General features: G+C 40.0%; 3 long non-coding RNA genes across 3 annotated transcripts in view; 1 reads left to right on the top strand and 2 right to left on the bottom strand.

Moving 5' to 3' along the window:
• The window catches only part of LOC140625296 (uncharacterized), a 41,911-nt gene extending 26,666 nt beyond the window's left edge, over nt 1-15,245 (bottom strand). The window contains exon 1 of the long non-coding RNA XR_012024653.1: nt 15,062-15,245. This is a non-coding gene — a long non-coding RNA (uncharacterized lncRNA). The remainder of the gene's footprint in view (nt 1-15,061) is intronic.
• The window catches only part of LOC140625298 (uncharacterized), a 124,879-nt gene that overhangs the window by 80,280 nt on the left and 18,638 nt on the right, over nt 1-25,961 (top strand). The window lies entirely within an intron of this gene.
• On the bottom strand, nt 17,069-24,795 carry LOC140625558 (uncharacterized). Its single transcript, XR_012024911.1, has 2 exons — nt 24,233-24,795; nt 17,069-17,653 (listed from the first exon to the last, which is right to left on the bottom strand). It is a non-coding gene; the product is annotated as an uncharacterized lncRNA (long non-coding RNA).

Raw genomic sequence — 25,961 nt, 5'->3', positions numbered from 1 at the left:
GAACAGAACATTCATTTCCAGAATAGTTCACTGATAAAATGGGGAGCTGAGGTATTTTTTAGTTACATTTTCTCTTTGGTCCAGGGTTGCCCTGAGAGCATTAACTGTTGAACTGGAGAAAATTCTGAGATGGAGAAGTAGAACTCAGGTGCTCAAAGTAGGAAGTTATCAGTGTGTTGAGGTTACAGATGAGCCAAGGAAAGGGGTCAAGGCCCTGAGAGCATCTACTATATAGGAAACTAAAATTGGTGTCTCCTACACTATATATAGTGATATATCTCATATATCTCATATACATATATGTTATATAATATATAACATATATAACATATACAGTGTTATATATCATATATATGTGTATATATATGTGTGTGTGTGTATATATATATATATATATATATATATATATATATATATATATATAATCTGTTCTATTCCTTTCCTTTGTTTCTTGACCTATGGTCTCTACCACTTTGAATGCCAACTATATCTGGATCCAGAAGTGTTTAAGTGGGCACTTTTCCCTCCTTCTGCTTTCTGAAATCTGTCCATGGTGTTCTATGCCAAGTGAAAGTCTATATTTAGCTTAGATTGCTCCCTGAGCTTCACATCCACATTTCCAAATGTCTACTAGGTACATTCAGTTGGATGTTCCATAGATTCCTCAAATCTATCATGTCCCTAGCTGGTTAATATCTTCCTCCTAGACCTGCTCCCTCTCCAACAGTAATGTGGATGGCACTACCATCTGCCCAGCTGCCAAAGCCAGAACTCAGACATTGCCCTTGATGCTTTACTCTCATAACAATCTATCAATTGTCTTTTGTGTTTTAAGTGCTTTAAAAACCCATCTATGTCTCTTCATTACCACTGCCTCTATTTTATTTCTGGACACCAATTTCTCTTCCTTTGATTAGTGTGGCAATCTCCAAACTAACTCTCCAATGTTGCTGCTTCTAATCCATTCACACTAAAGCCAGGTGAGCTCTCTAAAAGGCAGCAAGAACAATGGATTCTAATGCTATTTTACAGAATCCTTTGTTGATTTCTGTTTGCCTTAAGTAGAAAGCTGAGTCTTTCAAGTGGTTGAAATGCTTTTCTGGATCTAGCTGTTGTTTTCACCTCCCTGCCTTCTGATCTGTCACCAGCACCTGCTCTGAGTCCCCACCCAACCACACACCCACACACAGACCTTGGGCACACTACTTCTGGGGCTTCTCTCAGGTCCTGTAATGCACCATTCTGACTCCCTTTCTCTCTCTCTCCCTCCTCCTCCTCCTCCTCCTCTTCCTCCTCCTCCTCCCCTCCACCTCTTCTCCTCCTCCTCCCCAAGGCCCCAACCCTGCTCTCTCAGCTTGGAACACTCATCCTACATTTCTCCATCTCGCTGACTTTTGCCCCACGTCAGTTCTCAGAGGACATATCTTTGAGGCCTCTGATATAGGTTCTCCCAGTACTGCACACTTCTTGTGTCCACCCTTCTCCTCAGTTTACACACCTCTAAATTGAAAATAATAGTAGTGTCTACCTTATATGATGGTTGTGAGGATTAAAAGAGTTAATATATGCAAAGTACTTAGAGCTAATACATTCAAAGTACTTAGTAAGCACTCAATAAACACTTGCTATGATGATGATAAAGTATCATACCAAATTGCATATTAAATTGTCTGTCTTCCCAACTGGACAGAGAGTTCCAGGAGGGCAGCAATTTTCTGCCTATCTTTTATTTTAAGATTTATTGATTGATTGATTTTAGAGGGAGAGAGAGCATGCATGAGAGCAGAGTAAGAGGCAGAGGGAGAGGGAGAGAGAATCCACACACATAGACTCCCCTCTGAGTGTGGAGCCCAACAGTGGGCTCGATCCCAGGACCCTGAGATCATGACCTGAGCCCAAACCAAGAGTCAGATGTAACCAACTGAGCCACCAAGGCGCCCCAGTTCTCTGCCTATCATGTTCGCAACTATATCTCCTGCACTGTGTTCACTGTCACATGGCAGGGACTCAATAAGTTTGTTGTATAGATAATATAGATAATATAGACGGTAGTCTGAAGCAAGGTGACTTCCCAAAGTTTTAAGGAGATGATAAAGAAATGACTCTCATGCTGAGAGAGGTGGGCTTTTTAGTTGGTACAGGCACAGGTTTTCAAGGACAGTCTGTGGCAATCACTTAAGAAGGGGAACTTTAATAATCTTACTTAATCCTCACAATGGTTCTGTGAAGGCAATGGCTTTACTGAAGAGAAGTCTGAATAGCAGAAAGGTTCCATGACCGGTCTGGAGTTCAAAGTAAGCAACAGTGTGAAGCTGTCTGTCCGGCCTCTTGGCTTATCCCTTCCCTAGCTGGGTCCTCTAAACTTGGATTCTGCAGTATGTTAATAACTGGTTAGCAAAGGATTTGGGGGCACAAATAAATTTGGGGACCACAGGATTATACAGAAGTGACTGCTATTGTTATGGTCATTTTGCAGCAGGGCTGCTCAAAGACTTCAGCGTCTCAGTGTGAGCTGTGACTCTCTAAGAAGAAGATATTTATGAGTTTACTTGAATAGAGAGCCCGATCTTCCCAGAGCTTTCTTGGAAAATCGCAGTTGCCCTTGCCAGGCCCTCTACCCATGTTGCCTACCTTCCTTTTAACTTCAAGATTTGGTCATTTCTGATCCTTGAAGTTTTAAGTTTAGTAACCAGGATTCATTAGTGAAAACATAATCCCTGTTTAATCCTCATGTGATTTAACAATTATTTGTTAAAGATGTGTGATGGGCTTGGCACTGTGCCCCATGCTGTGACATACCATAAACCATTAAAAGTTTCCTTTTCTTGTGACAATATTACTACTGAGAGAAGCAACAAAAACAATGATAATGACAACACAGACTTACCAGACCACACTCTGCTCTTTCCAAAGTGCATTTATAGCTTGTATCTCACTTGCTGGGGATGGAGATAGATGCAGTAGGTGTTACTGACCCCATACAATGGGGCTAACAGGATATAATCCTAAGGAGTCAGGTGAATCGCTCAGTCTCAGGACTAGCCATCCATTAGGGTGTTTCCTTTCAGCTTCCCCTCAACTTTCCAATATGGTAGATTTCATTTTAACATTTGTATTTGAAATAATGGCCTAACCACCCCCACCATCCCCCACCTGACCCACCACAGCCATGAGCTTGTAGGTCAGGGATAAGGAATGCTCTCCACCATCCACCATCCACTATCCAAACCATCTCTGATTTTTAATTATATCACTGTTTCATGAAAAGTATATCTGTTTTATCCTAAAATTGGGCCTGAACCCCTTCAGAGATCTGCTTGTTCCTATCCTTACCATCTTAAGTGGCTTTTGTTTACTCCTCTATTGTTTGAGGAGATTTGGAAAGAAGTCTCGAAACTGTAGTTCTCACATTGGCAGTGATCTTTATGACCACAAAAGATTAATTACCAGGGGAACCTATAACTTTGCATGATCAAAGCAAAAATTCTATTTTTATGGCTGCCTGTGTTTTATCCTCTATAAATTTTATAATAATGATTAGGCTCAGAGGATGAACATAATTTACATACATCAAAATGTCTCATGCTGTCCTTATAGCCAGAGAAACACCTGCAGCAAGTAGAGGAAGCAGAAAGCTCCCAAGTTCTCGGAGGCATTCGTCAATGGAAGCTCTCTAAGGCAGAGAGACACACGCAGAGACAGAGACCGAGAGAGGGAGACTCTGACAATGACAGTAGCACCCTGTCACTGCCGTTGTGTGGCTGGCAGTGTTCACACAGGAATAATGCATTCTGCACTTGTCAGAAGTACGCTCACTTCGGCTTTTTTTATCACTTCCCAAGGTGATCAGCCTTATTTCCCAGAAATGCTTTTTCTCTTACACTGACCAGAAACTCTTTAGAAGTGTCAGCGCAGGAAGGACTTTAGAGAAGGTTGCTATTTAACGCGACTGGTTTCTCCCACCTGTGCCCAGAATATGCTCAAGCCTATAGATAGATGCGGTGCGTGTCCCCTGAGTCCCTGCGGCACCTTCCCTCTCCTCCAGCCTCCCACTTACTCTACCTTGGATTGATTTTGCCTCCTAGCGAAGAGTTAAAGGTTATCACGCAGGGATTTAAGTCCGGGCACGCTGGCAGACGTGTACCAAGGCAACGGCAGCTACAAATAGCATATGGTACAAGCTTTCAGGGTAAACATCAATTTCTCCAATTTGCTATAGCCTGAGAACCTTATAAGCCTAGCGAATGAATTGTGAGTGTGGGTTTTGTGCTGGATGGATGGAGCAGGGTTGTTTCTATAAAGCTCTGTTAATGTGCATGGAGTCTTCAGCTGAAATATCATGAAGGAGTAAAAAGTCACAGCTGTTTGATTTGCTGCCCTCTTTACATGTGCCAGCTTCAATCTTCTTGGACAAAGGCTGCCTTGCAATCTCTCACCTGGATCCAGCTTCATACAGATGAGAGAGGTGGCCAGAGCTTGCCCCCAAACACCAGGGCAAAGGCTCTCCCCTCATCTTTCTGCTTACCCAAACCCCATCTCCATTTTCAAATGCACTACTTGGCCTTCAGCTCAATATATATGTGTATATATATATGTATATATATATATATATATACATATATATATACACACACATACTTTTATTTTAAAACTGGGAGCATGCAATTTAAATAACCCATGTCATTTTATGAAGGACTTTATAACCTATACCACTTACTCAGCCTTAGCAAATTTCCCACAACTTACCAGCACACATAGCAAACTTTGATACTGACTTAAATTCTTGCATTTAATTTGACAAATGCGTTGTTTTTCCTTCCAGATATCGCTGGTTTACAACTTCACCAACAGACAATTAATTTGATTCTCACGGACACTGTTTAGGACTTAGCTTTCTGTTCACAAGAAGTGATTCTAAGAGAAAGTGAAATGCAGATAATCACACCTACTGAAAATAAACACTTTGTAAGTGTTTAACTGAATTCAATTCAGAAAGAAAATGAACACATTGAATAAAAACATAATTTTATGTATTTAAATCATTCTGTACTAATTTGGGCTAAAAGAAGGCACCATAAGGTGAAATTCAATATGAATACCAAGACAACAATGACAACAATTCATGTCCAAGTGTTCCCTCAGCTCTTTTTGCTCTTTCTCAGAGAACACCCATGAATAGCACCCTATATATGGAAATATTTTCTGTTTCTATGAGATCCTCCATTAACCATAATAGGTATTGAGGTCTTTCCATGTGCTAGGCACTGTGTTAAGTGTTTTACATGGACTATCTTGTTACACTTCTAGGAGATAAGTACAATTATTACCCCATTTTATAGATGAGGAGACTAAGGCCAAAGGCAAAAAGCTTGGCCAAAGTCATAGGACTAGTAAGTGCTAGGGTTCTAGATCCACACTCAGCCTAAACCCATTTGGCACTTTCATGTTTATATCTGGGCTTTTAGATTGGACACAGCTCCCCCAGGGCTAAGTGTTGGTTGTCTTTGTTTCCCCTTGTGTTCTTAGAACACTCAAATATTTGTCAATTTTAAAGGGCCAAAACAATCCTGGGAAAAACCAGAATAACAGTATAAAACCGGCAGGCCTAGAAATGCGATTCTCCCAAAGGAGACCTAGCTTTTCTTCCTGATGATGTTAAAAGACTAGAATATGATCATTTAGTTTAAGGACAACCTTAAATAAAAGTTTCATTAATCAGAATGAGTATTCCTACAATAATGAGCCCTGGATTGAATTTTAGAACCCTCTTCATTCTTTGTTAATAACAAAGCTGTTATAAAAATAATTTGATAAGACAGTCCATTGCAATGGTGTGACTTAGCCGTAAAAAGGGTTCCTTAGCCTAGTGTCTGAGCATCCCCGACTTATGTAATGCTAACATAATGGATTATGCATATTGTATCGGGTTAAAAAGGAAACCCAGTGAAGTATTACGGCAATTTTAAAAATATATATCAGGGCTTGTTCAGCACAGATATTTAAAATTTAAACCTGTTTAAATATTCAACCGAAACTAAAATAAAATTCTGAAAAATGGTATTCAATAGAAAAGCTCCATTAAGAATAAAAATGCTTTTCCAAACCCATTTAGTTCTAATAGAAATCCATCGAGTGAGGGTTTCATTGTTGCAGCACCGGCCAAGGCAAAATTACACATACATTTGGGGAGAAGGAAATTGGTTGGACTTCTTGTGACACAAGCTTCCCTCGGAAAAGTAAGAGAAAAGAGAAGCTCCAGACCAGCACTCAGATCAGGCTACCATTTGCTTAAAATGGTCTGGAGCTTTCCTAAATCGCATCTTCTCATTTGTCCCTTGCTTCAGTGAAACCCCATTTCACCTTCCGCATCAGATGTGATTCTAAAAAGAAAAAAAAAATGGCACTTCTGGCTGCAATATCAGGATACTGACCAATTTGCCTCCTGTGAGCCAAGCTTTATGTCTCTGATAAACATCCTGCAGGATGTTTTTATTCAATTAATTGGGATGATTGCTTACACAGAAATGTACCGCTTTATCAAGGTCTGCTTGAATATCGGGGTTGGGCTGAGCCCCAGCGTTTTTGTTCTTGAGTTCTCCTGACAGCAAACGCAGGAGGATTTTGAGACATAATTAAAACAATCAGCAAGAATTAGCCAGCTTGGTGACTGCACTCAAACAGCAAACACAGAGGAGCAAATAAGGAAATGTGTGGGTACGAGAAGGGGAGTGCTCCAGAGATGGAGGGAAGGCTTTTAGGAGACCTGAAATGGAGGGTATTATGAGAAGAAATATAGGATAATATAAACAGAGTCTCTAATCCTGAGGACTGTAAATCCCTTTTCCTTAATTGGTTTAGAAACTGGGGTCTGTAATGTGAGACCGAGGGCTCTGGCTGCCTTTCTTCTTTGCTGCCCGGAATCACATTAAGTGGAAAACAATAGCGGGCCTGACAGCTCCCTTTCTGTGGGGCACTTAGAGCTAATCTGCTATTGAGACTAATACAATTACACGGGATTAGAACGCGGCCTACGTACTCGGGTTGGAGGATTCTCTTCTCGGGGGAGGGACCTGGGCTTTCTCAGAGGAGGGTCTGGGGGTGCCTCAAGTCTACAGGCCTCCTAATTAGTCTAAAATCCAGAGAAGTACCCATGACTCTGTAATTCACTCAGGATCTTGATGATGAATTCCAATCCAAAAGAATCCTCGTTGGAGGTTTGTCACCAATGGTCCTTTACACCATTTGGTTTATTTTTAAAGACTAATAATATAATCTAGAGATTTCCTTATGGGAGTACATCTCTCTAATTGTTCCCCCTGTTGCTTCACCTCAGTTTCCCAAGACAGAAGGGGAACCTGATTTAGGAATTCAGGAACCCCAACTGGCCAGAGAGTCATTCCCTGGTATCTACTTGCACTTGAACTGACAGGTGACACTAGGATTTTTACAAAATGAATAGGGAAATCTACCAGCACTAATGAGCTAAATCAGAGTTTTCTTTTTCTTTTTTTTTTATATTCATTTATTTATTTAGTGATCTCTATGCCCAATATGGGCTCACACAACCCTGAGATCAAGAGTTGCACACTCTACCAACTGAGCCAGCCAGGTGCTGCTCATTTAGAGTTTTCTTAAGTATCCCTGGGAACCTGACATCGGTCTCATGCGACACAAAGGAAAAGTGTGATATTTATAGAGAAAGGACACATTACGTTGGGAAAATAGCAACTTTTTAAAATGCAGTATTAGAGTCCTCCTTATGAGCTTTAAAAACTATCTCCAAAAAAATTAGTATACTACATACCAGCTATCCATTGCTATGTTTCTCTACCATTCAGTAACTAGTTGCACCTATTTTTCTTCTATAATTTTTAAGTAGAAATAGCAAATATGACATGCTTATTACATCCCCAGCATGGTACAGCAATACTTTTCTAATTTAATTCCAAAGTTATTGGTCCTAAATAAGTGCCCCCAGTGAATGCTTTAGTTCCACCATCTATCTGTTTTATTAAAATGCTCACTACATTTTGAGCAGCTTGCTCAAGATCAGAGTTCTCTCTTTCTGATGGTCCACAAGTGACAAAGAATCTCTAGTCCGATATTATTTTTGGTTGTGGTATTTTCTTCAAAAGGTCCATGTTTCAATGCAAATGTGACCACGTGAGATGTTAACTGGATACTACAATTTGTCTCTGGATGTGAGGCCCAAAATGAACAAGATTCTGGTGCCTCTGATACAGGCATGGGAAGTGGGAAAAGGAAGAGAAAAGTGTAATAAGATAAAGACAGAGGTTAAGGCTTTCACATACTGATTAATATGAATTTTACCCAATTCTGAGAAAGGTATCAAAAAGATTAATTCTGGCTTGTTTTTTATTTAGTGCTCTCGCTTGTCCCTAGCTTGTGTATTATTCAAAGTAGCCTGGAGCTGCCTCTTCAGGCCTGGAAGTGAGCATTCCTCCAATTCTTCAAGGACAGGACTCCTCTCTGCCTTTCCTCCAGTGGCCTCCCCTGGTTAACAGAGGGTGATGACACTGATGCCAGGCCTTTTACACCCGAGCTGACCATGTTCAGGCCAGCCCTAAGCCACAGGAAGAATGAAATATTCATTTGGTTGGTGAGAGACCTGCTACTTAGAAAGTTGAAGTAGCTTGCCCACAGACTGGGCTTGAAGGCCCCTGGTTCCCTTTTACTCCATACCACACACATCCTGCGCTGTTTCCCACCAGCGTCTCTCTCACCACCACCATCACCACCATCTGTGAAAGCCCTACTCTCTGCCAGCTATGGGGCTAATCATTTGAATACACTGTCTCCTACACGCATCACAACAACCCTGTGAGGCAGGTAGGTATTTTTGTGTCCACTTCGTAGAAGAAAAAACTGGGTTTCTGAGAAGTCAAGTGCTTTGCCTAAAGCCACACCTCCAAAAATGTCAGACACAACTCAAGACTTTGTGAAACTGAAGCTTATTCTTTCCATTATACCGTGATACCTCTTTTATCTATTGTGTGACTGGCCCCAATGTGCGAGGTTGCCTCTGTGGGTGTGCCATACCCAGAATCAATTCCTCTGATTGCTCACTGGGGGACTTTAATCCCAGCCTTAGGAATGGGCACATGACCAAATCTTTTCAGGAGGAATGTTTTGTCCCCTGGCCACCATGATCAGCAAGGTTGGACTTATGGGCCTAAGACCTGTGTGGTCTCACAGGACCCCATCCTCAGAAAGGTCCCACCCTTCATCTAATGTGCAGTAGTCACCATCTTGAAATTCTTAGTAATTTTTAAATGAGGGGCCTTGCATTTTCATTTTGCGTTGGGCCCCACAAATTGTGCATCGGGTCCTGGTAACTGTTCTAGGGCTGGACACACACAAGGAAGCTCAATTTCAGAACTGCACTAATAAGGCTCAATTCTAGAACCTTGCTGGACTTTTTGAGAAAGTAGACCCTTTCTACTGAAGTGGTAAGCTTGGAGCTCCTGGGGGCCACCATGTGCACAGTCTGCCTGAAAATGAAGCCAGATGAAGGCAGAGCTGAGTGTCTTGATTAAATCACTGAAGTTCCTGGATCTAATCTATTTCCCAATTCTTTTTGGCCTAAGTCAGTTCAGGTCGGGTGTTTTTGCAACCCCCTACAAGTTCCAACTAGTTCTGTTGCAGACTGGCTTCTCGAGCAGTACTGAGGCAGGGTTTAGGGTCCAGGATGTTTATTAGGATACATCTATGAAGGGAGGGTGAGAAAGCAGGATTGGACAGAGGAGGAGGTCAAATTTCTGCCTTTTGCAAGCCCAGTAAAGGCTCTGCCAACCTGGCAGTGAGCTGTGTGTGGAATATGGCTTGTTTGAGGTATCCTGTGCCAGGCCCAGGTGGCCAGGCCTTCACACCCTGACTCGTTCAGTCTCAGGTGGAGCAGCTCTAGGAAAGGTGTGGATTTGAGTGAGGCAGCTCCCTACAGCTGAGGCAGAGCTCAAAGGGGTTGACAGCCCAGAGTTGTCTGCTGACCTCACGTTCTCTGGCTGGCAGCACATCCTTCTTTGGAGAGGTCAGTGTGCCCTATCTCAGCTTCAGTTCTTCGAAAAGCCAAGACAAGACAGAACCCAAGACAAGGTTTATATGTACTAGTTTATAAATAAGTACAATCCTAGGGAAGTAGAAATTGGGGGGAAGGGTGAGGCAAGAAATGAAGGATAGCCAAGAAGAAGGTGTGTTATAGAGAGCTGGCCTCTATTTGGTACTAATGTCCCAGGACATTCAATCCTGGTGGAGGAAGAGCATCCACAGTTGACCCTCTTCTTAGGACATCAGGAAGAGCCATTTAGTGTCTCTGAGGCAGCTTTATAAGAGGAGCCAATTCCAGGTGCTGGGAATTCTGAAAGGTAACATTTAAACTCCTGCCCTCAAGCTCACCATCTGGCTGGGAAGAGGGAATACGCACCAAAAAAAAAAAAAAAGGTGATATAGGCTAAGCAGGCAGTTGGTGCAAACTAATGGTACACACACGTGTGCTATGGCATCTCTGAAAAGCAGCAGGTGTAAGAGACTGGAGAGGCAGGCTGTTTGCTTAGAGGTGGGACTAAGGCTGGACCTTTAAGTTTGAACTTTCCTAACTAGAGAGATAAGGAGGAGCAAAGAGGGGGAAGCCAAAATGGAAATGCACAAAAAAACAAAAAGACCACATCTTAGAGTAGCAAACAGATGGAAGGGCTAAAGGCCTAAAAGGGAGCTGGGAAAGAAATTCTGAGAAAAAGAAAAGGAACAATAAGATAAAAGGGGCTGGGGAGCTGGTAGGGATTGGTATTATCATATGTACAAAGCCAATATTATTTTAGGACTATGAGGTGAAATTCTCTTTGAAATTCTCAAAAGGTGCCTTCTTACCCACTCCTTTGTACCAGGGGTATGGATTTGCCAAGTGCATATTCTGTGTTATGTCTATACATTGTTCATGGGACTTTTTTGCCAAGTAGATTTTGGAAGTGCTTGACTTCAACGTAGTTAGCAATGACCACATGTCTCTTTGCCTGGAAACATAAAACCCCTCTTTAAACAATTAAAACTGTAATTGGCTGAAAATCTCTTATTCGGCTTGTCAAAGTTTAAGGAAAGGAAGCAAGCATTAGAGACTTGTACAGTCTTGACAGCCAGCTGTGGGACAACTGAAGAGATGATTCCAATCATCCCTTAATTTATTTCTTCATGTGTGTTCATCACATTTCTCAAGTGCTCAAATGTAGTAATCATATTGAATAAAACACATAAAAATTGGATCCTCAAAGGTGTTGATTATTCAGAAAATGGGGATTTATGGGTTCCAGATCTGGCCTTCTGAGTTCTGCCAGAAACTGCACACCTGGGTTGGGAAGTTCTGTCTTTTCTGGAAGTTGATGTGTATGGAGAAGTTAAAGGAAAAGGGAGATGATTTCCAGAGTGATTTCTTTTTCTTTCAAGTACTCACTGTGGGTACTTACACATCTTTGTTTGAGATGATCCTGCTAGTGTGCAGAAACTTTGGTGCACTGACAGATGGTTTGGGGAAACCGTGAATATAAGAGTGTTCAAAGGACTCCTCAGCTAGGCACGGGTTTGGGGGAGCTTAAGGTTAAATTCAAGGATCCTAAGTTCACTCCTCAAACACATTCAGAATGAGACTTGTTTCCTCTGCTGCAGAATAAACAGATGGTTAGGGCACCTCGGCTCTGTAGTATTCACAGCTGCAGAGAATGGAAGCCTGCGTAGCTCATGTCACTCTATTCTCTGATATAGCCCCAAGCACCTGGTCATTATTTGTTTATCATTTGCTTAAGGGAACAAAGAAACAGGCTCTCTACACCCAGGCAGTGAGAAAAGGCCTTCCCTTCCAATGTTCATAAAGCTCCGGAGGCCTTCTCCCCAACACAGAGCTATCAAATCCCAGGTTTGAAGAGCCCCCCCAGTAAGTCACCAGAGGCTGTGTCCTTGTTTTGTAAGTCACTTTCCTGAAGCAGGGTCAATATTATTATTCCCATTTTGCACATTTTACACAGTAGATCAATTTTCAATTCCCAACAACTGAACTTCCCCAATTTTTATATGATGAAACTTAACTCCAATCATATGGGCATAAAGAATATGCATACCCACCAGAGCATTGTTTGATTTCAGGAAGAAATTTTATTTCACCTTAAAATATGGTCTATAGTAGCCTAATTGTGAAAAAAATGCATTGTGTGTGGGCCTTTTTTGCATATTTAGATATGGAAAATGTGAGCAGTCGCCAGATAATATAATTTTCATCCAGCCAAATACCGAGTACAATGAAGAAAATGCAACTTTTGCAGTGTGATTTATATGTGCTTATATACCCTTCATTTTTAGTCTATATGAAATGCAGACATTTATAGTTCTATAACCAGAGGAATAAAATTTGAATGTGTAGTAAAACGAGAAATGTATTTTAAATGGGCTTTAGAAACAGAACCGAGGAAGTCGTCAAGAGGCCACAGTCACTAATGTCATTGGTTATTTTGCTAGATGGCCACTCAGATGGAGGCCTGGCAGGCGCAGGATTGAATTTGGGCTGATGAGTAGTGGGAGATGGAGTGATAACTTCCTGGAAACCATTGAGATACAGCAACACAGTAATTGAGGTTGGCCATAAAGCAGCCATAAAGCCCGTATGAGAAATTCCTCCTGCCCATGTGATGCATCCTTATTTTTCACTTTTCAAAAAAGAATTATTTTATGATTTGGCATAGATCATTGATTGTAGTGTTTTTCCATTTCAAATATCTCCCAGCTCTGTTCTGTGTCAAATTAAAAAAAAAAAAACACTATTATTTCCACAAACTATTGGAAGATTGAGTGGCCATTTGCCCATCAGTACCTATCACTTCCAATATAACTCCCTTGGGCATGCATTATAGAAGCCACTTACTGGCCCCAAGTGATGTATAGGAAAGAGGGAGCATTAAAGAATGTTCCTTGTTGTGATGGGCAACTGCTCTTGTTGACTCTCCAGGAGCTCTTCCTCTTTGTCCTAACAGAACTCTATTTGGAAACCTGTGTTATGTGGCTTCAGCAGAGAAGAATCCTCCAACCCCTACCACTCTCCCTCCAACCCCTTCCACAGAGATGTCATGTGACCCAAGCTAGGCCAATCAGAGTCCTCCTCAGGACTTCCCCATGAGCTCTTTAAGGGAAGACTGGTTCATTCCAATAGCATTACTAAGCTGGGGGGATAGGGGCTTAGAGTTGCTGGTGACCGTTTTTATTAAGCATATGGAGAAAAACATGGTAAGGACTGAAGCCAAGCCAAGCTAGGCTCAGAGATGGAGAGAAACCTAACTCATTACCCAATTTAAATCTCTAAATTCAGCCATGCTTGATTCCAGTAATAAACCTTCTTTTAAGTTTTGTCAACTAATGAACTTCCTTTTTTGTTTACTGTCGTTTTAGTTGAGTTTCTTCTATTATTTGCCACCCCAAAAGCCCTAATACACTCAAAGTTTACAAGGAGACTGTATTTTGTCTTTACCAGCCTTCCTTTTAGCCTGGTTTGGGGCCATGTGACTAGTTCTTGCTAATAGACTCTGAGCATAAGTGATCAGCGTTGAGGCTTAAAGAGATGGTGTGCCTCCTCCAGCTCCCTCTTCTACTTTTGCAGAGATGAAGAGGCCACGTCTACCAGATAGTATGGCTAGAAGATGACAGAACCTGAAGCAGCCCAGGTCCCTCAGACCCCGTGGACAGAGCCCCCTACCAGCCTTCGCTGTGTTAAGCCATTAAGATTTCAAGAATAATTTGTTAGGCACACAGAGGCTGATGATAGAAGTTAAGCTCAGCTCTATGGAACGATTAAGAAAGTTGTATTTTTCTTTGTTCCCCTAAGTTTATGGATAAGATCCATGTCTACCAAGCAGGTTTTTGTAATGATTCTTCATAGCATAGAAGTAGAGGTAGGGGGTTTCAAAGAAGACATAAAAAAGCCAAGAATAGGGAAACAATGAGCACAGCAGTTTTGCACGTTGAGAGAGGCAGAGGTCTCAGCCTCAAAGGAAGCCAACATTCATTGGGTCCCACTGTGAGTCAAGCACTTTACCTATGTTATTTCATTCCATTTTCACCAATAAGCAATGAGATGATATGATTTCTGTTTTATTGACAAGGAAATTGAATTCCAGAGAGATTAAGTAGAGCTACAGATTCCTGCCTAGAAAGGGTCAGCTTTGAACCCTATCTGTCCAGCTGCATAATCTAGCCCAAATTATTGTTATTACTATTAATAGCAGTATAAATATTACTTACAGATAATCCTTTCCAGATGCACTTAAAATACCAGTCTCTCCCACCCACCCTTCAACTTAGAGAAAGCAAGATGCACCCATATCTGGTCTGAGTCCTTGAGTTTCACCACTTTGATGCTTTAGGAACAAAATGCATGCCTCTCAGTCCCCTGGCACCCCCCAATTCCTCTATCCCTGAATTTGTATGTCCTTTGTCTGGCCATCATTGGAATGTGCCAGTCTTTTTCTTCAATATCCAGTCCAATGTTGTCCTTTCTAGTTTAATCAGTTTTGCTTTTGGGCACACAGCCAGTTTGGGTCCCATAATTCCTCATTCCCAGTTCCTCATATTCTCTGGACTATTTCTCTTTGTCCTGACAGATTTTCCTCTACTGATGGTCCCCATTTCTAATTTGTCAGCCAATATCCTCTCTTTAGCCTAACCTACAAGTTTCTTAATCTAGATCCAATCATTTTCTTTGCACTTATGAAAGACTGCCCCATCATTCTTATTTCTTTGCAACATTAGCATTCTCAAAAAAATATTTATAAGTGATCACCCTCTGGGTTTCTAGTAAAATAGGATTTAGATTTCAATTTGCAATAATTTAGTGAAGAATATTACTTCTTCTCAAACTTCTAACTTAGCTTCAATAAGTATCTCTTATTCTAAATCCCCATATAGTTATGCCAAATATTTATTGGTACCCAAGGTAAAAAATATGAAATTATAGAGAAACTGACTGGTCATTGTAAGATTACCCCCAAACTAAACAACAAACACAGCAGTATACCTGGAAGTTTGAAGAGTCAGTGGGCCTCCAAAAATATAGAATCAGGCAAAACTATCCACTGCTTCATTGCCATAAATTGAAAACAAAACAAAACAAACACCTGGAGAAGAATGTATAACTTTCCTAAAGGGAAATCTGGGGAGGAGACCAGGATCAATTCTCTGAATTTCCATAAAAGGACACCAGCGATCATGAGCTGTCAGGGTATTCATGCAGTCACACAAGTAATGTCATTGTGCTGCAGCACAATTAGTACTCCTTATGACCTATCACTTAGATCAGTATTTATGAAGGCTCAGGCTGCAGATTATGAGCCAAAATTTGGCCTTTTTCCCACCAGTGACTAAAATAATGCATAAAAGCCCACTTAGCACATCTCTGTGAACATCACATTGTCATGAACTCATCCCTGAGACAGTAAATTCTATAAGCATTAATGGGTTTTATTCAACAAACATCCATTTTGTAGTCAGACAATTTTGCTACGGACACCTGCCAATTCATAGTCTAAGAAGAAATCACTGAGCTTATAGAGTTGTCATTTTAAAAATGAATATGTCTCATTATCTTTATTTATAATCTTTTTATTGCTCCAAACTATCAATCCAGAAGACCTTTGAAGGTTTTTGGGGAAAAAAATGTTTTCCAATCAAAAATCAAACACCATACTTTGCCAATTAACAATGGGTTGATTTGCACATTGAATTCTCATTAATTTCATTGAAATAGGAAAGTAGGCAGAGGTCCCTGTCATCTGGACTGAGGCATATATCCTAGCATTGGAAGGTTTCATGAGAGATTGGATGGGAGGAAGGGACCTGGGTTCTAGTCCTCTGTGGCCTGCCACTATTCAGCCATCAGCCTCTTACCAAGTCTTCACATTGCTTTGGGCTTCTGGTTTTCTCAACTGTAAGTTTCTGGTCCTCTAGAATGATCCTCTTTCTTCAAGCAAATAGGATATTAATTGTACTCCTTGCTCAGCTTTGTTTTGATGGCTCTATCAGGCAAACTCCTATTCAGCCTGGCTCAGACATTACCTCTTCTTTGGTTCTTATTAGATTTGGACACCTTCTTCCACCTTTTATATTTTACTTTATAAAAACACTTCTATGCCATAATAAATACTATGGTAGAAGAAATAATGGCCCTTCAAAGATGCTCATGTTCTAATCCCCAGAACCTGTGAATATGTTAATTTACATGTCAAAAGGGATTTTGCAAATATAATTAAGTTAATTATCTCAGGATAGGGAGATTATCTTAGGTGATTTAGGTGGGGCCAGTGTAATTATAAGGGTTTTTATATGAGGGAGACACGAGGATCAAAATTAGAAAAAGGAGATGTGGCATTGTAATGATACAATTCAAAGATGGAGGAAGAGGCCATGAGCCAAAGAATGTAGGCTTCTAGAAGCTGGGAAAGGTTAAAAAAAAAAGCAAAGAAAAAGATTCTCCTTTGAAGCTTCCAGAAGGGTCATAGCTCTGTCAACACCTTAATTTTAGACTTCTGACCTCTAGAACTATAAGAGAATAAATCTGTATTGTGTTAAGTCCTTGAGTTTGCAGCAATTTGTTACAGCAGCAATCAAAGACCAACACAAAGACTATGATATATGATACAGCATACCAATATTATAACTGTTTATTTGTATGACTGATTGTCCTCTTGCTAGCCAATAAACTTCTTGAAGGCAAGGACCATATATTTTTGTCTTTATATTCTCAGTTCTTAGAAGAGTCCTTGGTATATACTAGATGCTCAAAAGATATTTGCTGAATGCTTGACTAGATGGATAAATCTTGTTTTGCAAAGATAATGTCAGAATTTAGGGGATAAATGATTTGCTCAGGGCTGCACAGTAATAAGAATGCTGCCCAAATGCTGCACTTTCTCTGGGATGTGGTATTTTTTGTGACTTGTATATTCACTGAGAATGCCACATTGATAGGGTTGTAGTATTGTTATCCCCATCACTTCATATGAAACCACACTACACAAATCTAAACTCCTGGGTAGATAGTAGTTTTTATTTATTTATTTTAAGCATAATTCTTGAGATTCCATAGGAAAAAAAAACATTCAAACATTGGCAGAGCACATTATATTATACAGTTTTACTTGGAGCTCTTTCAATGATTCAATTTAATGCTAAGTAGTCCAGATTTTGAGTAGTAAAAATATTATGTGCACTTCATCTGTTTGTTTAAAATGGGCTCTCTAAACAAAACCTACACTTTGCTGGAAGTTACCAGTGTCAGTGGGTGTGAATATGTATATTTACACATTACAGAGTGGAGAGGGGGTTGGGTAGGGGAGAGAGAGAGAGAGAACCCTCCCCCTATCCCTTCCAGTGTAAAGGTGTGGCTAAACTCCCACTGGCTCTGCGTTATGGTCCCACATGGGCCGTGACAAGAATAAGAGCACATTTTTGAGCACCCGTCCTTGGAAGAAAGCACAAGCGTGACTGCCATTTACACTGCAGATGGTCCGGGTTGTCTCAATCTTTGTGTGAACAGCTGCTTGTTGTCCTCTCACGGTTGTAGGAGAGTTTGTTCTGTTGTTTGGCAAGTTCCTTCGTCCAAGAGTTATTCCTATTTGGAAAGGAGAAAAGTTGGCTTAATGTCATCTTGTAAGAAGAGTTCAACTATTTTAACATAAGTTTCACTGAGAGAAAATTCTACAGATGCCCATTACAGGGACGCACTTTAATTCCAGTGGTTAGATCCTGCCATTACTATTTTAGAGGTTCAGATTCTGTTTTTCATCAGAAATACATATTTAAAATTTCACTTATATTTGCCGCTAGAAAATCTTTAGGACCCATCAATCTGCAAGTGTTTTTTGAATGCCTAGTCCTTAACGGTGAGACAAAAGAGGAATAAAATGCAGTATGTTCCCACAATTGAACTTTCAGTCTCACTGGGAAGATAGGACATCACTCCCACCACTGAAAAATCTGTGTACAAGGCACATGTATTACATAACTTTACTGAAAAGGTACACCAACAATGTTAAATAATTTTGGGAACAAAAAATATACTTCTCCTCCCACCCTGGCACAACCATTTTCATTTGCGTATTTGCATATTTGCCATATGTGGCCACACACAAGAAAGAAATATGCAAAAAGTCTTTCAATTCTACCATGATCTCCCCACAGTTTTTCCTTTGTTCCTCCTGTGGTGTGGAAAAGAGGCCCACAGTATGTTTGGAAGTTCATGAACAAATTTTTATAATTTTAGCACTGTAACCGGTAAGAGAGTAATTCTCATATCTTCCTGCACCTGTCACCTTGTCATTTGCTTCTCAACTCAAATGGTGTCTCTTTGGAGAGACCTTTCTTGACAATGCCCTCCAATACAGCGCTCTAACCTGTCATGGTCACATTATACTGTTTAATTTTCTTCACAGTCCTTATTTCAATATGAAATTCCTTATTTAACACTTCCCTATTTAATAATTCTTTATTCCCATTATGTGTTTGCTTGAGTGTTCTCTTGTAGCCCACGTTGGGAAAGAAACAAGGTCAGAGCAGGAAGTTTATCTGCTTTCACAGCTATACACCCCAAGTGCCTAGAACAGCACTTAGTATGTAGTAGGACCCCCTTTGACACTTGAAACTGAGTTCATGAAATACAAACTATCAGTCTTTGGTCTAATTCATAATTAATATTACTCATAGAAAGAAAAAGAAAACAAAATGGACAATGACTAAAACTTGCACAGAGTAAAATTTATTATAAATGAAGAATTGACTAAAGAATCTATTTTGGTAACATGGAAAATTCAAAAATTGATCTGAGAAAAAAACACTTGTTTGAAACAATTGGCACACAAAAAACAATGGCCAAAACTGCATATGGAAAAATTTTCCCTTGACTAAAAAGTGATAGAAGAACAAAATTTTCTAAACAGAATTTGTATCTGTAAAATTTGACCCTGGACAATTAGAGTTGGTGGAAGTAAAAGTCATAAAGGAAAACTCATAATAGCAGAAGATATAATAGGTAACATTTGATATGTTTAGGGGGAAAAAGACCTGATGGATAAATCAAATCTTCATCATAAAATTCATGAGAAAGAATTGATTTTGAGAAAAATAATTTTAGTGAAATGAAAATGAAAAAAAGAGAACTAAATTGTTTATATAGAAAAATTGATCAAATAATGCAATTGGCTTAATGCAGTTTGATTCAAAAAATTCCTTCTTGGCAGGGGTGAAATAATTCTGATCAAAATGATTGTGTTTATAAATATGGAGTCAATATATTCTTATGGTCAAGATGGTGAGATAACAACTTTCTATAATCTGCTCATATATATGTATAGCAATATAAATAATAAACCACCAAATTGTGAATCATAAACAGTCATAAAATAAACCAGTGTATAATGTGCTGAAAATGAAAAAAAAATCATTATAAATTGTCAGAGGAGTTTCCTCAGAAAACAGGGAAGCCAGTAACCAGCTGGACAGGCTTGGGAAAGTCACTCAGCCATCCTAGGTCTTGAACATATTCAACAAGAGTTTGAGCTACAAATTTAGACTGAAGTCAAATATGGAATACTAAGAGAAAGTGTGGATTACTGAGAATGAGAGCAGAAATACTAACAGGATATCATGGGCTCACCATTACGGGCTTCCTGCATTCAGGGGATAGGAAGATTAAAAAAAAAAAGCGCTGGAAAAAGAGGAAAAAATGAGCAAATCAATAAAAGAATAGAATGGTGCAGGGGTGCCTGGGTGGCTCAGTTGGTTAAGAAGATCTCTGCTTCTCTGTGGGTTTTGGCTTCATTTCCTCCTATTGCTTCTTATACTTGGCAGAGGAAATTGTGGCTGATAGCTCCTATACTTCAGTTTTGCCACAAAACAGTTTCTTTAATTCCAATGTTAAAAATCGCAGGGCAGGCGCACCAGGGTGGCTCAGTTGGTTAAGCGTCCAACTCTTGATTTTGGCTCAGGTCATGATCTTAGGGTTGTCAGATTGAGTCCCGTGATGGACTCTGGGCTCAGTCTGGAGCCTGCTTAAGATTCTCTCTCTCCCTTTCCTTCTACCCACCCCCTACTCACATACTCTCTAAACAGAAACAAACACAAAAACAAAACGAAACCCAGGGCAGGTCTAGCCCATCACTATTGTCAATGAAGTGGACCATTAAGAAGGCACAAGAAGACAAGACAGTTTCCAAAAGAGGGGAGATTACTGATTCTCAGAACATGGGTGAAGAATTACAGGATGGACAATAGGATATGACCACTGTAAGCAGTTAGGAAATACAAATGCTTTCAAGATCAAGCAAAAGAAGAACATGTCTAAAAGCAGAGAGGAACAGATGAAGTTGAAAATGGAAAGAGGTAATAAATAAAGGAAAGACAGATGGAAGAAGGTGAGAACCCCAAAGCTTCAGTACTCTCTTGATTTCTCCAATCTCTCACTCTTAGAGTTTGGTGATCCCACTGACCAGTTCTCCTGCTTCAGAGTTTATCTTCTCACCTTCTGATTGAGCCCTTAGTTCAGTCGTCTCTTTCTATGATGACTCTGCACCTCTGGGACATGCTGAGAGCCTTGGTCTCTGCCTCCTCCTGCTTCCCAGCATGGGTCTGGGAAAGCTGGGCAACAGACAGCTAGATCTCTTGAGACCAGGAAGGGATGAAGTCAGAAGCAAAGATGAAGAGTTCAACTTTTGCAAAGAAGGGAAAGTGGACATCTTTCCCATAGACAAACTGGCAGAAATAAATAAAGGGATACATTTCTGCAAAAACAGATTTAGGAAAAGAAAAAGACAAGTTATTGTAAAGGAAAGGGTGAATGGGGGATTTGGGGGAGAACGGCCTTGAGAAAAGAGGTTGAGGATACGAACTAAAGAGAAAAGTCAAGGCCATCTACTAGTAGGAAGGATGGAAACGAAGGAGCATAAAGAGTGTATTAGTTTCCTAGGGCTGCTGAAACAAATCACTACAAACAGGCAGCTTAAAACAACATAAATCTATTCTGTCACAATTCTGGAGGCCAGAAGTCTGAAATTAAAGTGTCATTAGGGTTGCATTTCCTTTGAAGACTCCAGAGGAGAATCCAGGCTGCTGGCATTCCTTACTTGCTGCATTATCCCAGTCTCTGCCTCTGCCTTCATATGGCCTTCTCTCTGTGTGTCTGTCACATCTCCCTCTGTCTCATTCATCATTGGATCTAGAGCCCATCCAGGTAATCCAGGATGATCTCATCTCAAAATCCTCAATTTAATTACACCCTTTCCCCAAATAAGGTAGCATTCACAGACTCAGGGATTAAAAGCGTATGTGTCTTTTTTAGGACCACCATGTGACCATTATGAGGGGTGGAAAAAAAAAGGTCTGGATTAGCTGATTTAGAAAAGCAGGCTTGGAACATGGAATAAAAGAATGAATGTGATTACTGAAAAGAGATGATGGCCAAGTCAGAGTTGGACACATGAATTTTTCATAGGCCAAGACTGCATGATTTTCCAGCTGCTTTTGGCAGCCTGGAAGCAGGAGCTAAGCAAGCAGACGGCAGAGGTAACTCAGAACGGGGTGTTTATAGGTGGGCTTAACAGAGAGTTAAGGAAATGAAAGATCTGCTTTTCCCCACTTCCAGCTATAGAATATGAGATGTCTGTTTATTTAAGCAAAACAGTACATGTTAATTCATCTTGTGAATTGTAAAGCATTTAACAAAATAAGGAGATGTGATTTTACTTGTTCCCCTCACTCCTCCCTCTACTTTATTCTTATATCCCAGCTATATTCTTACTATGCAATTCTATATTCATTACTATCCTCCCAAATCCCCCCAAAATAAAACTTTAAACAAAATCTCTATTTCAGTAAACCCAAACTTTTTTTTTTCATGAATGATGCCTTTAATAAGCGTAGACTAAGTACAATAATGACTGATAAATACTCCCAACATCCCCTGGCTCTCCAAAACCCTGGTGGCGGAGTATTTGTCTGTATCACCAGGGTCTAAAAAAAGTGTTAGAGAATTTTCATTTATTGTTGGAACCAGAGATAGTTCAAAAACCAAGCCTCTAGGTCATATTTCCAGGGCAACGCTCAATAGTTCCACCTCATCCTGGAAGGCTTGCTGGGGAAGCGAAAAAGCACAGGTTACTTCACAAGCTGCTAGATCTGTGATTTTTAAAGTTCATTTTTCCTCTTTATCTTTTTCTGCCTTTAAAAAAAAAAAGCAGCTGAGCTCTCTCCTCAAACAAAAATTTATATCAAACACATAAAAGTGAAGCTGCCATGGTTGAGGTTTGGGAGGGGAACTCAGAACCTCCCCCAGCCAGTTTGTCTCCTCCCCCCACCCTAGTGTCTTTTCCCATAGGCCCCTCCCGTGGTGTCCCTTGAGTACCTCTAAGAAATAATTTCTGAGCAGCTACACTAGATAAGTATAGAATAGACTTAAGAGTGCAGAGCACAGAAGCAGCCTTCTGGTCCAGAGAACTTCAATATCTTGTCCATGGAGAGTCTGTCTGACTCAGGCTGAGCCTTCACTAATTAACTTTATTACTTAAGTAGTAGAATCAACAAATATTTACACCATGAGAGGCTTTAGTTCACATCCAGGCCAATTCTGTCCTTTTGGGTCAGTTCTGGGAATATTTAGAAATATTTAACTCAAGCTCAACTGCTCCTTCCAACAGGAACATGTAACTTGTTTCTTTCTTCTCTCTGTAAACCTTTGCAAGAACACATTAAAAAATATCTGATATAGAAGTTTCCAGGATAAATGGTTCTATTTTCATTGGTGTTGACATCTTACCATTTTCGAGAAGGCTTACAAGCCCAATTAAGGTCTCTGAAGAAAGGGTAAGTGTCAGTCCAGGCTTCATCTTAAACTAATGGTTTCATCTCCATCAAACTACTTTCTGAGGAACATCCTCATCTCCTTTCCCTCCTCCCTCTTCAAGATTTTTTATCTCTACCAAACTTTTTTCTTCTAATCTGAGGATATGTTTTTTTCTTTAAGCCTATTTATTTCTTAGCCATCTGACATGCCCAAGATAGCACAACCCTCGCAAGATCTGTTTTTACTGCACTACAATTGGCAATTCTCCCTGCTTGAATAAACTTGCACACATTAAAAGTTTTAATAGAGGAGTGAGGATTGCAAGTAGGTGTTAATAGGGCAGGCCTCCAAAATGAGCCAAGTACAAAGGTATTTGGCAGAAGAAAAATATTTCACTAACTTGAAATTGCAGATAAATAGCCAATGCAGTTAGATTCAAATGCATTATTTTGAGATGGGCATTCAGTAAAGTCTCTTAATACAAATCAAAAAGTACTTATTCAGTACCTCCTCTGTGAATGAAATTGTGTCAAGTTCAGTTATGAGGGATGGGGTGGGGTTGGGAATACAAGGATAAGTAAGACAATTTCTTTCTTAAATGACCATGTAACTTGAAGGATTAATCAAATGAGCTACAATGCAACACAAAAAGTTACGTAAAATAGATTTTGAATAGTGAGAAATGGATCATCTGAATGTGAAGAAGGGTGGCTATCAGTGTATCAGTGAGAATGGAAAAGAGTAGAAGGTATTCAAGATGTGTTGCAAAAAAATATATATATAGAGAGAGAGATAGTTATAGATATATAGAGATATAGATATATAGAGATATAATCTTAAACTGACTGTAAGGAGTGAGGGAGAAAGATAAGTCAAAGATAATGTCATGGTTTAAAGCTTGTGTTAGTGAGAAAATAGAGTGTCATTATCTGAAAACGATGACAAGGATATCTATGAAATGATAAGTTCTGCTTTGGATGGGAAAAGTCTAGGTGCTAGATCAACGCAGATACTGTTAATCAAAAAACTGAAAGAATGGGGTCTTAAGTTTGCCATAAGAGAGAACTTAGCTCAAATCATATCCATACAGTGACTCACAGGGAAGAAGATGAGATCGTCAAAAACAAAGCAAAACAAAAAACAAAACAACAAAACAACAACGACAACAAAAAGAACAGAAAAAGAAAAGGAATAAAGCACTGGGGGAAGAGAAAGTTTCAGAAGAAAACCACAAAAGTATCCAAATCTGCGAAGAGGGTTGAGGAGTGTGAAGACTGAGATCCTATTGGAGCTGGTAATTAGCAGGCTACTAGGGACTTTAATGAGAGCTCTTTCAGGAGGATGGTGGGTTTTCCTTACCTCATTGCCTCTGTTTATTCATAACATCTGCTACCTTATAACTTGGGTTTGCAGTGGATTTGACTTGATCTCATGGCTTCTCTCTATGCAGCTTTTCAGTGTCTTCTGCTGATTGCTTTCTTGTTTCTCCAAAATGTTCCAATTTGAATATCCTGCTCCCCCAAAAAAAGAATCGACTAGAATTTATCTTGGTTACATGCAGGCATCACAATTTGTTGGATGACCTATGGACCAATGCCTCAGGTCAAGTGCCTCTTCTGATCCGGTGGTCTGTTACTAGGAGAATGGCACCTATTTCCAGTCTAGGGCTGTCCCTTCAGCAAACAGACGGGCTGAGGTCAGCACCAGAAGTGACATGTCTAGATTATTATGTCCACAATATAATGCTCCATTCCAAAGTGTAAGGATTTAAAATATAAATTGCTCCTGGAATTTTAAACAGTACCTAACAGGGAAGAAAAGTTCTCTTTATACCAGCATCCAATTAGTTCATAGGTCAATATTAATAAGGCTTTACATTTACTTAGCTGTTTAAACTTTGTAAAATGTTATTCTAAGAGGGTTCAGAGACAGAAAGGTATGTATAAACATACTCTACAAAGGCAAACACTTTATAGCTTTATTTTATGCAAATGAATTAATAAAAAAGTATGTGATAACTATCTAAACAATACCTGCCCCTTGGCAAATTGTCACAGTTACGGGTGCTTAACTAAACAGTACAATCTATCAACTTCCTTAGTTCTGGACCTTTAACAGCACATTTAGTACTTTTGCAGAGAAGAAACAACTCTTATTAGCTTGAAAGCCAAAAAGTTGCTTCTCTAAGCGTCATTGTTACTATAGAGATTGATATTAGGTTGTAAGGATCCATGTCCCTTCCTCTAGATTTGGTGCCCTGGAGGTGGTGGTCGAAGTGGGAGGAAATCCTTGGCCCACACAACAAATCAGAACAAATCAATTCACTTCAAACACAGGGTCTTCTGAGATCCACAGTAGCAATGAGAAAATGGAGGCGTCATGAATTAATTGAGGTCACACTATTGCATATGGGCACAGCTGGACAAAAACTCCCACTTTTTTGGTCTCAGGCCCGTAAGTACTCTTTCCAGTACTCCAACATCAAATAAGGAAGGTGATATTCGAAGATGAAGCAAGAAGAGTGGAAGGAAAGAAGTATTTTAACTTCTGGTCCACCCCAATCTTCATTAGTCACTATTCTCCACCTAATTATTTAAGCCAGAAGCATTTCTTGTTTTCTCCACCCATCCGCCAACAATATGCAATAAATCACTAAGTTCTGACAGCTGACCTCCAAAATATGTCTGGAATACATTCTCTTTTTCCTGTCTTCTCTGTCACCACCTTGGTCCAAGCCACCATTGTCTCTTAGACCACTGCAAAAGCTTCCCAATTGGTCTCCTGGCTTCAGCACTAGCCTACCTACTGTCTATATTTAGCAGACTGGCCAGAGTAATATTTTTAAACAAAAATTACATCTCATTTCCCCCCTATGTTAAATTCTTCACTGGCTTCTAGTTTCACTTTACTCTAGATTTAGAGTAAAATCTAAACACCGTACTCAGGCTCTGCACGGCATCTTGGCAACTCCACCAAGATCACTCACTCTTCCTCTCACTGACAAATCCAAGCACACCAGTCTTCTGACAATTCCTAGGATGTGCCAAGCTCATCCTGCCTCATGACTGTTGTGCAAACTCTTCCATCT

The sequence above is a fragment of the Canis lupus genome, chromosome 36 (assembly GCF_048164855.1).
Source record: "Canis lupus baileyi chromosome 36, mCanLup2.hap1, whole genome shotgun sequence".
In the NCBI taxonomy this organism is placed as follows: domain Eukaryota; kingdom Metazoa; phylum Chordata; class Mammalia; order Carnivora; family Canidae; genus Canis; species Canis lupus.
The sequence above is the reverse complement of the archived record's forward strand: the minus strand, read 5'-3'. Positions and strand labels throughout refer to the sequence as shown.